Raw genomic sequence first — 20,121 nt, forward strand, 5'->3', positions numbered from 1 at the left:
TTAGCTAATACTTGAGAAGGTCATCTCATCTCGATCTCAATCCCAGATGGTAAAAGCCAAACATGGATTTTAAATGATCTTGTAGTGTTACCTGATACAGAATCCTCATATCTACAATGAATTAATCAAATGTTACAGTGAATAGAAATGTATCACCGAGGGATCTATAAACATTGGAAGCTGAGACAAAATTTTAATTGGCGTATGTGGAGGCATATGTTACCAATGGACTGATGTATCCCACATGGAAGAAAAATATATTTTAAATATATTTTAAAAATATTCTCCACAAATATATTGACATATATTTGAAATACTACAATTTTGGCCATATTCAATGTGTTTCAAAATATATTTCAATATATATATACTGTGTGCTGAAATGCAATTTTTATATATTACAAAATATATGAAAAATATTTTTCAAAATATATTTTTTTAAATATATTCTTCAGATTTTTTTAACGTACAAAAAAGTCATTTTAACATATATTTTTACATATATTTGTAAATGCATTCCAAAAATGTAGAGTAAATGTATTTTTAATCACTTCCAGTCCGGACACTTTTACCCCCTTCCCGTCCAGGCCAATTTTCAGCTTTCAGCGCTATCACACTTTGAATGACAATTGCGCGGTCATGCAACACTGTACCCATATGAATTTTTCAGCATTTTTTTGAGACCGATAAAGCTTTATTTTGGTGGTATTTATTCACCGCTGGGATTTTTATTTTTTTTGCTATGTAAATTAAAATGTCCAAACATTTTGAAAAAAAGTGTTTTACTTATAACATTTTGCAAATAAATAGTATTTCATCATAAATCTTGGCCAAAATTTATTCCGTTATCTTATTAGTGAAAAAAAATATCCCAAATTAGTTTATAACCAAAAATTATAATTTTGCAACTTTTTTTTTACATTTTTTTTGTTTATTTGTTTTTTTTACATACTGTCACCCTAGCAGTACAGACACTGTACTACTTGTGGGGGGGGTAAAAAAACTACTTTTTTTTACACTGATTGCTTTTACACCCATAAAGGCTGTAAAAGCAATAATTTTTCCTTCTCTCTAGCTGCATCCTTGCAGCCATTGAGAACTACTGAGTGAGCTGTGATTGGTCACAACCTGTCACATGGTACAAGGCTGTTGTGAATAGCCTTGTACCATGTGACCTCTTTGATCATTCACAGATTTCACACGTAGTAAGCAATGATGTCACAAGTGACATCTTCCTTACTACTCTGCATGTGATCACTGATTGGCCAATCAGTGATCACATGATCGGGACCTCGCAGGTCCCGTCCAATTATCGGTGTTCAACTGTGTCCGGAGGACACAGCGGGCACCCGACCCTGCACTGCCACCGTCCGGCCGTTTATATACAACGGCCGGACGAGAGGTGGTTAAAGACATACAGTATATTTGAAAATGTATTTTTAAAAATAATTTTCAGATATTTTGTAATATATAAAAAACTAATTTCAATATATACAGTTGTGTTCAAAATAATAGCAGTCAGACATCACTAACCTGATCAATCACTGTTTTTGGTAGAAATGATATTTCTACATGGCAAATAATTTACTAGCAGGTGTAGTAGAGTAATAGAAATCCAACAGACCCAACAGTCATGACATGCATGCTGCTGATTCTGTGTAATTGAATCACTAATTGAAAGGGGCATGTTCAAAATAATAGCAGTGTGGAGTTCTATTAGCGAGGTCATTCATTCTTTGAAAAACAGGTGGCAATTATTGCCCTTATTTAAGGAAGGAAGGCAGCAAATGTTGTACATGCTGGTTACAGTGCATTTCTCTCTGAAATTCTGAGGAAAATAGGTTGTTCCAGACATTGTTCAGAAGAACAGCGTACCTTGATTAAAAAGTTGATTGGAGAGGGGAAAACATATAAAGAGGTGCAGAAAATGATAGGCTGCTCAGCTAAAATGATCGCAAATGCTTTAAAATGGCAACTAAAACCTGAAAGACGTGGAAGAAAGTGAAAAACTACCATTCGAATGGATAGAAGAATAGCCAAAATGGCGTGGACTCAGCCAACAATCAGCTCCAGGAAGATCAAAGAAGGTCTAAAGTTACCTGTGAGTATTGTTACAATTAGAAGACGCCTATGTGAAGCCAAGCTATCTGCAAGAAGCCCCCGCAAAGTCCCACTGTTGAAAAAAAGACGTGCTGAAGAGGTTACAATTTGCCAAAGAGCACATTGACTGGCCTAAAGAGAAATGGCGCAACATTTTGTGGACTGATGAAAGTAAGATTGTTCTTTTTGGGTCCAATGGCTGGAGACAGTTTGTCAGACGACCCCCAAACACTGAATTCAAGCTACAGTACACTGTGAAGACAGTGAAGCATGGTGGTGCAAGCATCATGATATGGGGATGTTTCTCATACTACGGTGTTGGGCCTATTTATCGCATACCAGGGATCATGGATCAGTTTGAATACATCAGAATACTTGAAGAGGTTATGCTGAAGAGAAATTGCCCTTGAAATGGGTGTTCCAACAAGACAACGACCCCAAACACACCAGTAAACGTGCAACATCTTGGTTCCAGACCAACACGATAGACGTTATGGAGTGGCCAGCCCAATCCCCGGATCTTAATCCAATAGAAAACTTGTGGGGTGACATCAAAAATGCAGTTTCTGAGGCAAAACCAAGAAATAGAGAACTGTGGAATGTAGTACAATCATCCTGGGCTGGAATACCTGTTCACAGGGGCCAGAAGTTGGTTGACTCCATGCAACACAGATGTACAGCAGTTCTCAGAAACAGTGCTTATACAACGAAATATTCATTAAGTGATTCAAAGGAAAGCAAAATCTTCAAACATTTCTCAGTTTATATAGTGAATGTTTGAGTTTGTAAAGAATAATACAAACACTGCTATTTTTTTGAACAGTCTAATATTCACTTTTCTTCAATTTTTTTAGAGGAACAACACAAATTTGATATATTTTTCTTCATGTTTTGATTTGGAATAGAATGTGTAGTGTTCCCAATGCATTTGTGTGTTTGGAAATAAAAGCTATTAGAAGGACTTTTGAGTTTTATTCACTTTTTTCAACACACTGCTATTATTTTGAACACAACTGTATATACAGTATTTATTGAAATATATTTTGAAATATATTGAATACGGCTAAAATTGTAGTATTTCAAATATTTGTCAATATGTTTGGAAAGAATATTTTTAAAATATATTTTTCTTCCATGTGGGTCAAAACCCCGGAGGCTGGAGTGGTTTAACCTTTTCCCACACCATCTAATATTAGTTTTGGTTGGGCTTATCTGTGTGTATAATGTTCATATCTAGGAACTGTTTACTTCTGAGTTTTGCACAAAGTTGCTGTTACTAGTGAACACATTTTAGCTACTATGCATTCCTTTACAAGTCTGGCCCTCAATTTACGCTTGTCATGAACAGATTGTAACATTATATTGAAAACATTGTATCCACCATTCTTTAGCTCTCATATAGGCATATACATATTTGGCACAAAACCATCAGTCAAACTTGGGCTAGACCAGTGATGGCGAACCTTTCTGAGCCTGAGTGCCAAAACTGCAACACAAATCCAAGGTATTTATTTCAAAGTGCCAACACTGCAATTAAACCTTAACACTGAGGTTTTTGTTTAGAAAAAAACAACTCGTATAGTTGTCTGAAATAATTAACATCTTTTGTCTTTAAAAAAAACCACAATAACTTTTGTGGTTGGTGTCAAAGTGCCATCTGACACTTGATGTGTGAAACACAACACTTTCATCACATAGAATACATAATGCTTTCCCATTGTGCTCAATCACCCCAAATGACTCTGTCCAGGCCTCTTGGAATGATCTTCCACTATCTGTTTTCAGTTTTGCTTTTTTTCTGTGCTCATTTTCTGGTGTTCAACACTTTGAGTCTAGAAAAACACAACTATTAAAAAAAAATTATTTACTAAACCCACCCATATGATATGTGTGTAAATGTTCTCAAAATATGGCTATATACAAGTCTGTACAAGAGCAACTTACATTTTTGTAGACAGATATAGGCATAGCCATTGTCCAACGTCCTGTGGAACAAGGCACACTGTGCCCAGGTAAGAAATCCTCATGGATACTGCTGTGCCGCAGGTGATACTGCTCTGCTGGGTCTGGAAACTGGCTGTGAGTGTGAAGGATCCAGAAGAGAGGGCTGAAATGCTCAGGCACCAGGCGTCAGACGCGATGACATCACCGGATTAACCTCGACTCAGTTCCAATCATGCACATTGGCAATGGCTGCCGGGAGGTAGCGATCCGCTCGCATTCCCACAGAGAGGGCTCTGCATGCCAGCTGTGGCACGTGTGCCCTAGGTTCACCATCACTGGGCTAGACTGTCCTCAAAATAGGAGCAGCAAGTTATATTAGCTTGGTGGGCCTGTTGCCAGTCATATAGAAGAAGAGTAGTATCAATATTCCCATCACACACCTTCCTCGATAAGGCTTTAGGAGAAATGGGTGTTGTAGCAACAGTCTACAGCATCTTCTGAAATAGAATAAAAGCAAAAGAATATAGCCGTCTTATAAAATTCGAATTTAGACTAGAATAGAATAAAATAGAATATAGCCGTCTTTCGAAATTTGAATTTAGAATAGAATAAAATAGAATATAGCCGTCTTTCAAATTTCGAATAGAATATAGCAGTCTTTTGAATGTATAATTCAAATAAAATAAAATAAAAAGAATATAGCCATCTTCCTAAATTCAATTTTTTAATAGAATTGAATATAAAATATAATTTAGCCATTTTCTGAAATCTGAATAGAATAGAATAAAAAAAAAATGAATATAGCCGTCCTCCAAAATTTGAATTTCAAAATTCAAATAGCATAGAATAAAATAGAATATAGCCAGTTTCCGAAATTAAAATTTTGAATAGAATTAAATAGAAAGAATATAGCCTTCCAAAATTGTAATTTTGTATAGAATAGAATAAAATAGAATATAGCCGTATTCCGAAATTCGAATTTCTAATCGATTTGAAAATAATGAATATGTAAAACAAATCTGAATATACAAAATGAATTCCAAAAACAAATTATTCTAACATAATGAATATGAATAAACAAAATTATTACCTTAACAAACAAACCCGAAACAAAACAAAATGAATTTTTCCATTGTGCACATGTCTAATCTCCACCTTTAGGAGCTCCGGAGAAGACAAGGCAATCCCTTAGACTCTGCACGTTGGCCCTTTCAAGGGTCTTTACCTTTGCTGTATGTGTGAGCACGCTCTGATGTTGATGTTCAAGTCAAACGTAAATTCAACTCAAATATCGCTGATTCATGTGTTTGCTGAACACGCAAACGACAAGGGCATTCGGCTGGCTGTTCACTCCGCCATGCCCCACAATGCACTATGCTCTCACAGTGCATTGTGTTTGGTCAAAGCAATGCTTTGGCCAATCACATCACAGCACAATTGGGCGGAGCTACCAGTGTTGTCACCGCTAGCGCTGCCCAATTGTTTACATCTGAATGGCAAATGGCAGATTGCGGGGAGTGCTCTGCAGGTGCGGATGAGTCGACAAGTGTCGTTTTTTTTACATTTTGCTGAATCAGAATCATCATGACAACACTGGATGCCATGATTTACGATGGATTACAATGATGGAACCATTTTTTTGGATTTTTTTTTAATAAAGGAAAAAAACTGTTGTTTTGTTTTTTGTTTAAAACAGAAATTTTTCAAAAGCCTGGTCTTTTTATTTTTTACTGAATTTACTCATTCACAAGGGGGAGGGCAGCATCAGGTATGGCTTTTAAGGGGGAACCCACACACTTTTTCTCCCCATTTTTGGGAGGTGGGGTTCCCCTTAAAAGTTCTACGAGGCCTAAAAGGCCTGGTATGGCTTTTAGGAGGAACCCCACGCACTTTTTTTTTCTCAAATCTTTTACTGTGGGGTCCCTCCTAACCTATGGATTAGGGGGGGACCCCACGCTGTAGTTTTTCTTTAATAAAAATTTAATTAAAAAAAAAAGTCATTCCTGCTGTACCAGGTTCTATACACTGTACAGATCTGCAACTTTGCAGATACTTCAAGGGGACCCCCTGCCCCTTCCCAGAGGCATGGTATTTAACCACTTGCCTACCGGGCACTTATACCCCCTTCTTTACCAGGCCAATTTTCAGCTTTCACCAGGAGGCTGGACGTCATTGGACCCACCGGTGAACCAGATGTGACCCCCAAGTGTTTGCTGATACCCCCGAGTGTCTACCGTGGATGACCGATTACTGTCCGCATTGCTGTCCAGGCCTTTCCATTCGCTGATGGTATACCTGATGACATACATACAACGTTCAGTTTGTATGTTCCTGTGGTAAGCGCATTATTGTACTAGATTCTTCAGGATTTATGATCAAGTGAACATCTGAAGCTCCTGCTATTTGTGTATATTTCACATGTGTTCAGTCCACAGGAACTTTTTGCTGTGTTTATTCATCACATATAAATCACAAGACTGCTCTAACTGCTGATGAGAAAAGGTATTTAGCAGTTTATATTTACTAAAATAATTGCATTTCCATGTTCTATGAACTGTGGGAACACTTTAATTCTTGGGGAAAGATGAAAAGGCTGTAATGCTTACCTTATGCCTTACTCCCCTGCCTGCTGGAGCTCTTCTCTTCCTTATGACGATTCAGGTTGTATCCAGGTTATGTCCAGACCTCACTCTCCTCATGTACAATGCAGGACTATTGATCCTGCAGATTCATGTGTTAAAGGAGTTACATGATGCTGTCTCATTGAAATTCCACATTAATAAAGGACTGCCAAACTGATAAAATGACAGAAAAATGTATGATTAAAGTAATTTGGTGGTCAGAGGAAGCATAAACACTGCTCAAAAAAATTAAAGGAACATTTTGAAAACACATCAGATCTCAATAGGGAAAAATATCATGCTGGATATCTATACTGATATGGACTGGGTAATGTGGTAGGAACGTAAGGATGCCCCATTGTTTGATGGAAATTAAAATTATTAACCTACAGAGGACTGAATTCAAAGACATCCCGAAAATCAAAGTGAAAAAATGATGCAGCAGGCTAGTCCATTTTGCTGAAATTTAATTGCAGCAACTAATAATGGTAGTCAGCAGTTTGTATGGCCCCCAAGTGCTTGTATGCATGCGTGACAATGTTGGGGCATGGTCCTAATGAGATGACAGATGGTGTCCTGGGGTATTTCCTCCCAGATCCAGACCAGGGCATCACTGAGCTCCTGGACAGTCTGAGGTGCAACCTGGCGGTGTTGGATGGACCAAAACATGACATCCCAGAGGTGTTCTATTGGATTTAGCTCAGGCGAGCGTAGGGGCCATTCAATGGTATCAATTCCTTCATCCTCCAGGAACTTCCTGCATACTCTCGCCAAATGAGGTCGGGCATTGTTGTGCACCAGGAGGAACCCAGGACCTATTGCACCAGCATAGGGTCTGACAATGGGTCCAAGCATTTCATCCTGAAACCTAATGGCAGTCAAGGTGACATTGTCTAGCCTGTAGAGGTCTGTGCGTCCCTCCATAGATATGCCTCCACAGACTATCACTGACCCCCCACCAAAATGGTCATGCTGAACGATGTTACAGGCAGCAGAACATTCTCCGTGGCTTCTCCAGACCCTTTCACGTCTGTCACATGGGCTCAGGGTGAACCTACTCTCATCTGTGAAAAGCACAGGGCGCCAGTGGTGGACCTGCTAATTCTGGTGTTCAATGGCAAATGCCAAATGAGCTCTATTGTAATGGGCAGTGAGCACAGGGCCCACTAGAGGACATTAGGCCCTCAGGCCACCCTTATAAAGTCTGTTTCTGATTGTTTGGTCAGAGATATTCACATCAGTGGCCTGCTAAAGATCATTTTGTATGGCTCTGGCAGTGCTCATCCTGTTCCTCCTTGCACAAAGGAGCAGATACCGGTCCTGCTGATGGGTTAAGGACCATCTATGGTCCATCTATGGCCCTGTGCAGCTCTCTTAGACTGCCTGTCTCTTGGAATCTCCTCCATGCTCTTTAGACTGTGCTGGGAGAACTGAAGCACACCTTCTGGCAATAGTGCGTATCGATGTGCCATCTTGGAGGAGTTGGACTGCCTGAGCAACCTCTGTAGGGTCCAGGTATTGCCTCATGCTACCAGTAGTGACACTGAACCTAGCCAAATGCAAAACTAGTGAAAAACAGTCAGGAAAGATGACTAGGGGAAAATTTGCCAGTGGCCTCCACTTGTAAAAATATTACTGTTTGGGGGTTTTCTCATTGTTGCCCATCTAGTGCACCTGTTTTTAATTTCATTAACACCAAAGCAGCTGAAACTGATTAGCAACCCCCTCTGCTACTTAATTGACCAGATCAATACACCAGGAATTGAATTGACTTGATGCTATACTCTGATTAAAAAGTGTTCCTTTACTGTAATTTTTTGAGCAGTGTTAATAGGGCACATCTTTTAAGCCTGGAAGACATTGGTGGAGGAATTGCACTGAAATAATAAATGCTTGTAAATGTCCTCTATCATTTTGATTATTAATATTTGCCTGATGTATTCGCAGAATTGTTAGAAACATTTGTGTAACATGGAACTTCAGTGCCTGTGATGAAACATTGTTAACAGGTAGGAGTTTTGCACAAGAGACATAACTATGTTTCCTCTGCATTAACCAGTTACAGACTTTGGGCATGCTACATACACCCAAAAAAGATCATCATTGTACACAGGATGTGTGTAACACATCCAGTCCACCCCATGTCCCAGTAAATAGCAATTCAGTGGCATTGCTGAGTACACAGAGAAGGTCCTAAACTGGGGCTGTCATGCAGTCTGACAATGTTTATCAACATTGCTCAGGCAGGAATACAGAAAGATAGAAATATTGTTATACAGTATTTGTATCTTCCTGTTGATTTGTTAGAAGCTTTCCTTAACCTAATATCTAATATCTTCTTATTAACAGTACTAACATGTATGGATGAGTTGGATCTTAATAGAATAATTGAGTTATTATATTTATATTTGTTCTAGATTGGGAAAAGTGAGTAATTAGACTTCAGAGTCTGTGAATATACATATGAACATATATCTTGGGTTTTTCCTTTACATTCAAGCCACATATGAGAGCAATTAGCTATACCTTCCCCCATCCTCCCCCATCTATGTAAGAGATAAAGTTACACTCAGACTTGGAGAGAAGTAGATTGGAGGTTTTGTTTTAATACCTCCTGTTGGTGTCAATTATCTTAGTGGGACTACAAGAGAATACCAACCCACTTTTAGGAGATGGTGGGGGCTGGACTGCTCTTTTAAGAGCAGAACAAAGACTTTTTAAGGACACACTTTGCTAGAAGCCTTACACACTACACACACATATACATATATACAATCTTATTATCAAGAACATAACTATATTTTTTGGACATTATTTAAACATTCTGTATGCCAATATTTTATTTCTAATTTTATGCAACATTATTATTAAATCATCTTTTTGAGTTTATGCAAGAAGTGGAAGGACTTTCTATCTGAACATTTCTCATCAATACAAGTTAATAAAATATCGAGACAATACGATATTTTACAGTGGCGAGCCTCCAGTTCGATTCGTTTCCGACAATCGATTATTTTTGACTTTTTTCTCTTTCACCTTGATGAGAGGGAAGATGTTTGTAAGTCAACAAAATATGAAATCAAGCTTTCAGGAGAAGTAAAAGTCTGCAACAGATGAATCGTCGGCATAATCGAGAACCTAAATGCAGAATTGGTGAGAATTTTGCGCAATTGCATGAAACGCTGTTCCTTGGTGATGTCATTTCCCGCCAAGAGAGAAAATACGCGTTATGTAAAGAAAGACCTTCTTAATTGGTAAGTAATGGATTTTATTGATGAATTATCTAGAGAGAGTAAGTTAGAGTTCAAGAATCTGTCTACATTTGTTAAAGATGATGAACTTTGGCGGTACATGTATAATGAGTGCTTACAGGCTAATATTAAGATAGAAAAATCTAAGTTTTCCTTTAAGAAACTGAGCAAACAAGTTAGAAATGTAATGAAGTTAGTTAATGTTTTTAATGCCATGATTTTTGATGTTCCTAAGACTGCTGCTTGTGTAATGAAGCAAGATCAGAGCAGTGTATGTGCTAATTGCCAGATTTTGACTCAGCAAATAGATGATCTGCAAAGTGTAATTCAAACTAAAGACATTCAGTTATCTGACCTGCAGAATGATGTAAAAAGAATTTGTGTGAATACTAAGGCAGAGAAACAAAAATATTTTGTACCAGAGATCCAGTCTGTAGAAGGAGACCCTATAGATCAGGAAGAAATGTTTAAGAGAAAATTAAGGGATAAAGCTGCAAAACTTAATCTTAAAATCCTTGATCAGCTCATGAAAATTTTGAAGGATATGCCAGCCTATGATATGGAATCTGATGCTTTCTATAACATGGAGGTTTATGAAAATTTTTGTAATAATTTTTGTTTAAATCAGGAGCAAAGAAATTTTCTATTCTGTTTATGGCTCCCCAGCGTTATGGCACGTAGATTAATCAAAACGCCATATATTGAGGATGATGAGGAAATGCATAGCAATGCATCAGACCGACTACGTCAATTATTGATATTTACTACTGGAGAGGAAACTCCTTCTTTGGAAATCTTAGACTCCTTAAGAGCTACGATTAATGATGATCCTTTTGAATTTAAAAATAGATTTTCGAAAGTATACAAAATGATATTTAATTTAGACAATGAGACTCCTTCTATGGTAAATGCTTTTGTTAAAAAATTCAAGTATCTTGATCCAGCATCTTTTATTATTGCTACTGGAAAAAATGATTTAGATCACGCAGCCAAAGTTATAGATACATTTAGAAGGCTTAAATTAAACAATCAGAAGAAGGAAAGTTTAATTGTTCAAAATGGAGAACAGAGAGAGACCATGTGCTTAGCCACACCCAGTTATGATGATGAACACGTCACAGGCAGGACGAGAGTCTCAGAGCAGACAGGAAATACTATTTGTTTCTATTGTAAACGATTTGGTCATTTGAAAAGAGATTGTATTCATTATAAATTAGATTTACAAAGAAAAGCTTTGGAATTAGAAGACCAAAATATAATTTCTGAACAATCTGCTCCTCCATGTTCCAACAATAGTCTGTCTGAGTTGCCTTATGCCTTAGAAGTTAAAAAGATCAGTTCACTGAGAGTTAACAACAGCTTAAACAATATGGTAAACAGTGCTGTTGTCATTAATAGGAGTGGTTTATTGCCATTGCCGAAATTTAAATCAGGATCAAATCGAGATTCTTCTTCTTTACCGTTGGAATATGTTGCTCCACATTTATTGGATGAAAGTGGAAGGCCCAAATCAACATCAATTGATTCTTCCATGTACTGTAATGTTGGAAGTATTTGTACAGCAACTGCTGACATGTCTTCAGATCATAAATGGCCACATACAGGAACCAATCTTGAATTGGGACAATTGGTTAGATCACATAAAGAACTTTGGAGTCAAAGCAAAAATGATGCAGGTTTGTTTACAAATTTTGAAGTTGACATTGGAATTAGAGACCCTAAGCCTCAACCTCAATACAAATTGCCATTAGAATCAATTTATCCAATTTCTTCCATTGTAGATGAGTTTTTACAGCAAGGAATTTTAAAGAAAGTACAATCAGTGGTGAATAATTGTATTTGGCCTATCAAAGCTGATAATTCATATTCTTTATCAGTTGATTTCAGGACATTGAACAAATGCATCACAAATAACAAATCTATTCTTCCTGATTGTAACATAATGTCACATCTGGATGCCAAGGCCAAAATATTCTCAGTACTTGAAATCGCCAATAGCCATTTGTCAGTACCCTTAGCTAAGAGTTGTCAATATAAACTTGCTTTTAGCTTCAACAAAGAAACGTATACATTCACAAGATTAGCCCCAGGCTTAGATTTAAGTGATGGAATTGTTCATGAGTATTTGGGAAAAATATTATCTAAATTCTCTAGGCCAGAATGTATTGTCCAGCATGTAGCCAAGCTTCTCTTGTCTACACAAAATATAACTGAGCATATCACTCTTTTGTCTGAAATATTTACGTTGTTACAAACAGCAGGATTGAAATTGAATACAGAGAAAGTTCAGTTGATGAAAAGACAGGTGGAATTCCTTCACATGCAAATTAGTAATGGACAGAGACAGTTGTTGCAAGAAAAAGTTAGAACTATTTCTGCTTATCTAATTCCAACAAATCACAAGGCTTTGCATCAGTTTTTGAGCGAAGTAAATCATTGTAAAGATTTTATACCCAATTTTGCAGAGAAGTCTAGATCATTATTTGATCGTTTGAAACAAAAAGATGGTGTGTTTGACCAATGGGATCAAACTGAGAAAGAAGCTTTTGAACTATTGAAATGGGATTTGCAGAATGCTACTACATTAAATACCGTTGAGTTTTGTAGTAAAATTCCTTTTGTTTTAGAAACCAATGTTTCCAATAATGCAATCTCAGCAACTTTGTCACAATTAAAAGAAGGTAATCAGAAAATAATAGGTTTCTTCTCAAGAACTTTGACAAATATGGAGAAAAACTTTGATGCACATATGAAAAAATTGTTAAGTGTTTTCTTTGCAGTCAAGGTAACTGAAAACATTGTGAGATTCAGTAATATCATATTACAGACACCTGATTCATCACTGAAACTCCTAGAGGAAAATGGTTCAACAGAAAATTATCCTATATGGTACAAAACACTATCATCCAAACACATACAGATAGAAGTAACAAAAAGACATTTTCAGGAAAACATACCAACACATGTTTGTACAGCTGTAAGTGAGAAGTTTGTACCTCATGTTTTCAACATAGGAACTGAGAAAAGTTTGAAACCAGTATGTATTACTGCAGATCAGTCTTACACTACAAGAAGTAAGCCAACACAAAAAACAGCTACGCATATTTCCAATTTTATAGAGATAAGATCAAAGGCATAATCCTTTGTCATCTCTGGGTTGATACAAAACCTTTCTTTGGTTTTGAAACCAAGGTTTTGACTCATGACCAATAATGGAGATGTAGCGTCCTGTTATATGTATTTTTGTTTATTTCAGGTACTTATATAGCGTCGTCAATTTATTTAGTGCTTTTTACATATATAGTACATTCACATAAGTCCCTAACCCTCAAGAGGTGTACAATCTGAGGTCCCTAACTCACAGTCATACATATACATACTAGGGCCAATTTAGATAGGAGCCAATTCTCCTACCAACATGTCTTTGGAGTGTAGGAGGAAACCGGAGTACCCGGAGGAAACCCACGCAAGCACAGGGAGAACATACAAACTCCAGGCAGGTGATGCCATGGTTGGGATTTGAACCAGCAACCCTAGTACTGTTAGGTGGAAGTGCCCGCATTCTAAAATAGAACACTACAAGTCAATAAGAAATGTTATAATGAAAATATGTCTTCCATGTCATGACTAGAAATGTTTGTGATTGTGATATGTAATATTAACAGATAAATGTAAGAGGATTAATCAATGTAAAATTATCAATGCCAAAATAATGATACTGCATTTCTGTTACAGGAAATGACCTAAGAGTAACTGTTAAAGGAAGAAAACTCAAATATTTCTAAACCTTTCAGATGATAATACATTTTCCAAGAAGGAAATTTATTCTGGAAGAAGCTTTGCAACAAGAATTTCATTCATCATAGTTTTTGTTGTTCTTTTTATGTTCAATAAAGTTATTTTAACTTTACAGAGCGCTAGAAGAAGACAAGACATCTCAAGGCATCTCATAGAGGAAGAACTTATAAAACAATTGACTTTTGACTACTGATGAAATAATTCATTCATCAGATATATTGGTTTTTTTTGTGTGTACATTTTATTTTGACATGATATGTGTACCATATCAAGATGAGATCAGTTTTCACATGAACATTTGCAATCACACACTCTGTATTTTCAGAAGTGAAAGGGTTAAACTTTTGTTACAACAGAGTCACTCTAATTAGTCAGAACATCTGTTGGTAATTAAGCTAGAGATAAGTTTTTCTAAGGTACATATAGAAAAACTTAGGCAAACTTTACATTGTTATATGTATGTTTTTAAAAAAAAAAAATCATTTGATATACATGTATGGATTGAAGCTACGGAACATATGTTATGTTTAAATGTTAATAAGGTATTTTGAAAAGATGTAGTGGATTATAGAACTATGTGCTACACACATTTTGGAGGGAAAATATGAAATATCTATTTTTTAAGTGACATATTTTAAAGTATTGTACTATAATGTTACAGTTATACATTTATTAAGGGGAGGAATTATTTGGTAAAAGGAAAATAATAAGGGTAAAAATATTTTTATGTGATACATAACAAAAGGTTTATCAAAGAATTTGTTTTCCCATTATAGAATCAAATTAAAGATATGTTCAGATCAATTATCTTAAGATCCAAAAACGCATGAATGGATACGAAAGTGACGAGAATGTGTATAAATGGATTAAGATAAGGAAAATGATTAAGATTCGATAAAATCGATCATTTTGAGAGGGAAATGTTAGAAGCTTTCCTTAACCTAATATCTAATATCTTCTTATTAACAGTACTAACATAAGTATGAATGAGTTGGATCTTAATAGAATAATTGAGTTATTATATTTATATTTGTTCTAGATTGGGAAAAGTGAGTAATTAGACTTCAGAGTCTGTGAATATACATATGAACATATATCTTGGGTTTTTCCTTTACATTCAAGCCACATATGAGAGCAATTAGCTATACCTTCCCCCATCCTCCCCCATCTATGTAAGAGATAAAGTTACACTCAGACTTGGAGAGAAGTAGATTGGAGGTTTTGTTTTAATACCTCCTGTTGGTGTCAATTATCTTAGTGGGACTACAAGAGAATACCAACCCACTTTTAGGAGATGGTGGGGGCTGGATTGCTCTTTTAAGAGCAGAACAAAGACTTTTTAAGGACACACTTTGCTAGAAGCCTTACACACTACACACACATATACATATATACAATCTTATTATCAAGAACATAACTATATTTTTTGGACATTATTTAAACATTCTGTATGCCAATATTTTATTTCTAATTTTATGCAACATTATTATTATTAAATCATCTTTTTGAGTTTATGCAAGAAGTGGAAGGACTTTCTATCTGAACATTTCTCATCAATACAAGTTAATAAAATATCGAGACAATACGATATTTTACATGATTCATCTGCAGATCAAAGGGATTAACTTTACTCTAACCAGCTCTAATTAACTTGTTATTCTCCATTTAATTATTGTTTTCCTGCTGATGTTTTTTTTTGTACCTTTCTATTTTATTAACTATTAATATTTACACTTTTTTTGTTATTGTTTATTTGTTTATTAATATTTTTACATTTTTATTCTTTGCAAACTGACGCTTCCCCTCTTACTAAACTCTGGAGTAACTGCATTTGCAGAGTGCACAGATTATTTGCCTTTAGTAAATCCATCCCAGTGTCTTAAAACAGTTAAAAACTATTTAGATGCTGATCACATTGTACTGTATGTTCTTGAATAATGTCATATGATAATCCATAATCAATATATAGATTATTATTGATTATTTGCTGAAGTCTGCCAAACGTTTTGTGAACCAAAGTCCACTTCTTCGAGTATAAGAGGAATGATGTATAAATTATGACTGTTACTATACAGGATTAATTAAGCACCAACAGTTTGCACAGCACTATACAAAACTGAAGGTGACAGTACAGTCACAAAACAGAATTATAAACACAGTAAATCTTGTGAGCTGCTATAAGTGAATGATAAACCGTGAATCACTCACACAAATCAAACTCTCATATAGATGTGCTAATATCTATATATATCCTTAAAAGTGTCTTGCTTCACTAAAATAAATCCATACTTTACACCATAATCTAAATGTAATAATATTAAATATCTATAATCACCAATATCATAGAGGTAAACAGTGAATAGGTATCAGTATAAAGTCCAGTCCCGAAACAGTCCCACGCCAACTAGTTGGCTTCTTCAAATATAGACAAACTTCAATGAAATAACATTGCTTCTAGAGATGAGCGAATCGAACCAGGCGAACCGGAATTCGAGTCGAATTTCAGGAAATATTCGATTCGCGGCGAAACCGAAATTTTGCCTACTTCGGGTGCGCGAATCGAACATTTCCCGATCAGCCGGCAAAAGTGTCCCTGCAGTGAGCTCCGCTATTTCTGACAGTTCTCTGACAGAAGGAACACATGTTTAGCGGTTGAAACATTGTATCTATTAGTTTACATTTAGGATACAGATGTTTCAACCACTGTTCATGTGAAGAAGCTGTGAGAGAACTGTCAGAAATAGAGGAACTCTGCACATACACTTTTTGCCGGCTTGGAATTATTCTTCTTTTCATCCTACTTCTTCTTCTTCTTCATCTTCATCCTCAGAAGAAGAGGATGAGGATGAAGAAGAAGAAGAAGAAGTAGGATGAAAAGAAGAATAATTCCAAGCCGGCAAAAAGTGTATGTGCAGAGTTCCTCTATTTCTGACAGTTCTCTCACAGCTTCTTCACATGTACAGCGGTTGAAACATCTGTATCCTAAATGGAAACTAATAGATACAATTTGTATCTATTAGTTTCCATTTAGGATACAGATGTTTCAACCGCTGTACATGTGAAGAAGCTGTGAGAGAACTGTCAGAAATAGAGGAACTCTGCACATACACTTTTTGCCGGCTTGGAATTATTCTTCTTTTCATCCTACTTCTTCTTCTTCTTCTTCTTCTTCATCCTCATCCTCATCCTCTTCTTCTGAGGATGAGGATGAGGATGAAGAAGAAGAAGAAGCAGTAGGATGAAAATAAGAATAATTCCAAGCCGGCAAAAAGTGTATGTGCAGAGTTCCTCTATTCTGCAGATACACTTAGAGGAGCTCTGCACATACACTTTTTGCCTGTTTGGAATTAATCTTATTTTCATCCTACTTCTTCTTCTTCTTCTTCATCCTCATCCTCATCCTCTTCTTCTGAGGATGAGGATGAGGATGAAGAAGAAGAAGAAGCAGTAGGATGAAAATAAGAATAATTCCAAGCCGGCAAAAAGTGTATGTGCAGAGTTCCTCTATTCTGCAGATACACTTAGAGGAGCTCTGCACATACACTTTTTGCCTGTTTGGAATTAATCTTATTTTCATCCTACTTCTTCTTCTTCTTCTTTATCCTCATCCTCAGAAGAAGAAGAAGAGGATGAAGAAGAAGAAGAAGAAGTAGGATGAAAATAAGAATAATTGCAAGCCGGCAAAAAGTGTATGTGCAGAGTTCCTCTATTCTGCAGATACACTTAGAGGAGCTCTGCACATACACTTTTTGCCGGCTTGGAATTAATTTTATTTTCATCCTACTTCTTCTTCTTCTTCTTCTTCATCCTCATCCTCATCCTCAGAAGAAGAAGAAGAGGATGAGGATGAGGATGAAGAAGAAGAAGAAGAAGAAGAAGAAGTAGGATGAAAATAAGAATAATTCCAAGCCGGCAAAAAGTGTATGTGCAGAGCTCCTCTAAGTGTATCTGCAGAGCTCCTCTAAGTGTATCTGCAGAATAGAGGAACTCTGCACATACACTTTTTGCCGGAAACCGCTGTATGGAGGGAATGTCATGGAACTGTCAGAAATAGACTATTAATGACAGTTCTGGGACTGTCCTTCCATACAGCGGTTGAAACATTGTATGTATTTGTTTCCATAAATGGATCCATTTATGGAAACAAATACATACAATGTTTCAACCGCTGTATGGAAGGACAGTCCCAGAACTGTCATAAATAGTCTATTTCTGACAGTTCTATGACATTCCCTCCATACAGCGGTTGAAACAGCTGTATGGAGTGAATGTCCCAGAACTGTCAGAAATAGACTATTTCTGACAGTTCTGGGACATTCACTCCATACAGCGGTTGAAACATTGTATCTATTTTTTTCCATAAATGACATTCTGCAGATACACTTAGAGGAGCGCTGCAGATACACTTTTTGCCGGCTTGGAATTATTCTTATTTTCATCCTACTTCTTCTTTTTCTTCTTATGAGGATGAGGATGAAGAAGAAGAAGTAGGATGAAAATAAGATTAATTCCAAGCCGGCAAAAAGTGTATCTGCAGCGCTCCTCTAAGTGTATCTGCAGAATGTCATTTATGGAAAAAAATAGATACAATGTTTCAACCGCTGTATGGAGTGAATGTCCCAGAACTGTCAGAAATAGTCTATTTCTGACAGTTCTGGGACATTCACTCCATACAGCTGTTTCAACCGCTGTATGGAGGGAATGTCATAGAACTGTCAGAAATAGACTATTTATGACAGTTCTGGGACTGTCCTTCCATACAGCGGTTGAAACATTGTATGTATTTGTTTCCATAAATGGATCCATTTATGGAAACAAATACATACAATGTTTCAACCGCTGTATGGAAGGACAGTCCCAGAACTGTCATAAATAGTCTATTTCTGACAGTTCTATGACATTCCCTCCATACAGCGGTTGAAACAGCTGTATGGAGTGAATGTCCCAGAACTGTCAGAAATAGACTATTTCTGACAGTTCTGGGACATTCACTCCATACAGCGGTTGAAACATTGTATCTATTTTTTTCCATAAATGACATTCTGCAGATACACTTAGAGGAGCGCTGCAGATACACTTTTTGCCGGCTTGGAATTATTCTTATTTTCATCCTACTTCTTCTTTTTCTTCTTATGAGGATGAGGATGAAGAAGAAGAAGTAGGATGAAAATAAGATTAATTCCAAGCCGGCAAAAAGTGTATCTGCAGCGCTCCTCTAAGTGTATCTGCAGAATGTCATTTATGGAAAAAAATAGATACAATGTTTCAACCGCTGTATGGAGTGAATGTCCCAGAACTGTCAGAAATAGTCTATTTCTGACAGTTCTGGGACATTCACTCCATACAGCTGTTTCAACCGCTGTATGGAGGGAATGTCATAGAACTGTCAGAAATAGACTATTTATGACAGTTCTGGGACTGTCCTTCCATACAGCGGTTGAAACATTGTATGTATTTGTTTCCATAAATGGATCCATTTATGGAAACAAATACATACAATGTTTCAACCGCTGTATGGAAGGACAGTCCCAGAACTGTCATAAATAGTCTATTTCTGACAGTTCTATGACATTCCCTCCATACAGCGGTTGAAACAGCTGTATGGAGTGAATGTCCCAGAACTGTCAGAAATAGACTATTTATGACAGTTCTGGGACATTCACTCCATACAGCGGTTGAAACATTGTATCTATTTTTTTCCATAAATGACATTCTGCAGATACACTTAGAGGAGCGCTGCAGATACACTTTTTGCCGGCTTGGAATTAATCTTATTTTCATCCTACTTCTTCTTTTTCTTCTTATGAGGATGAGGATGAAGAAGAAGAAGTAGGATGAAAATAAGATTAATTCCAAGCCGGCAAAAAGTGTATCTGCAGCGCTCCTCTAAGTGTATCTGCAGAATGTCATTTATGGAAAAAAATAGATACAATGTTTCAACCGCTGTATGGAGTGAATGTCCCAGAACTGTCATAAATAGTCTATTTCTGACAGTTCTGGGACATTCACTCCATACAGCTGTTTCAACCGCTGTATGGAGGGAATGTCATAGAACTGTCAGAAATAGACTATTAATGACAGTTCTGGGACTGTCCTTCCATACAGCGGTTGAAACATTGTATCTATTTGTTTCCATAAATGGATCCATTTATGGAAACAAATACATACAATGTTTCAACCGCTGCATGGAAGGACAGTCCCAGAACTGTCATTAATAGTCTATTTCTGACAGTTCCATGACATTCCCTCCATACAGCGGTTGAAACAGCTGTATGGAGTGAATGTCCCAGAACTGTCAGAAATAGACAGAAACTGTCACAGAACTGTCCTTCTTCTCATCCTTCTTCTTCTCATCCTTCTTCTCATCCTTCTTCTCATCCTTCTCCTTCTTCTCATCCTTCTCCTTC

The sequence above is a fragment of the Staurois parvus genome, unplaced genomic scaffold (genome assembly GCF_062004578.1).
Source record: "Staurois parvus isolate SC_StPar_1 unplaced genomic scaffold, SC_StPar_1.0 ptg000607l, whole genome shotgun sequence".
NCBI classification, from domain to species: Eukaryota; Metazoa; Chordata; class Amphibia; order Anura; family Ranidae; genus Staurois; species Staurois parvus.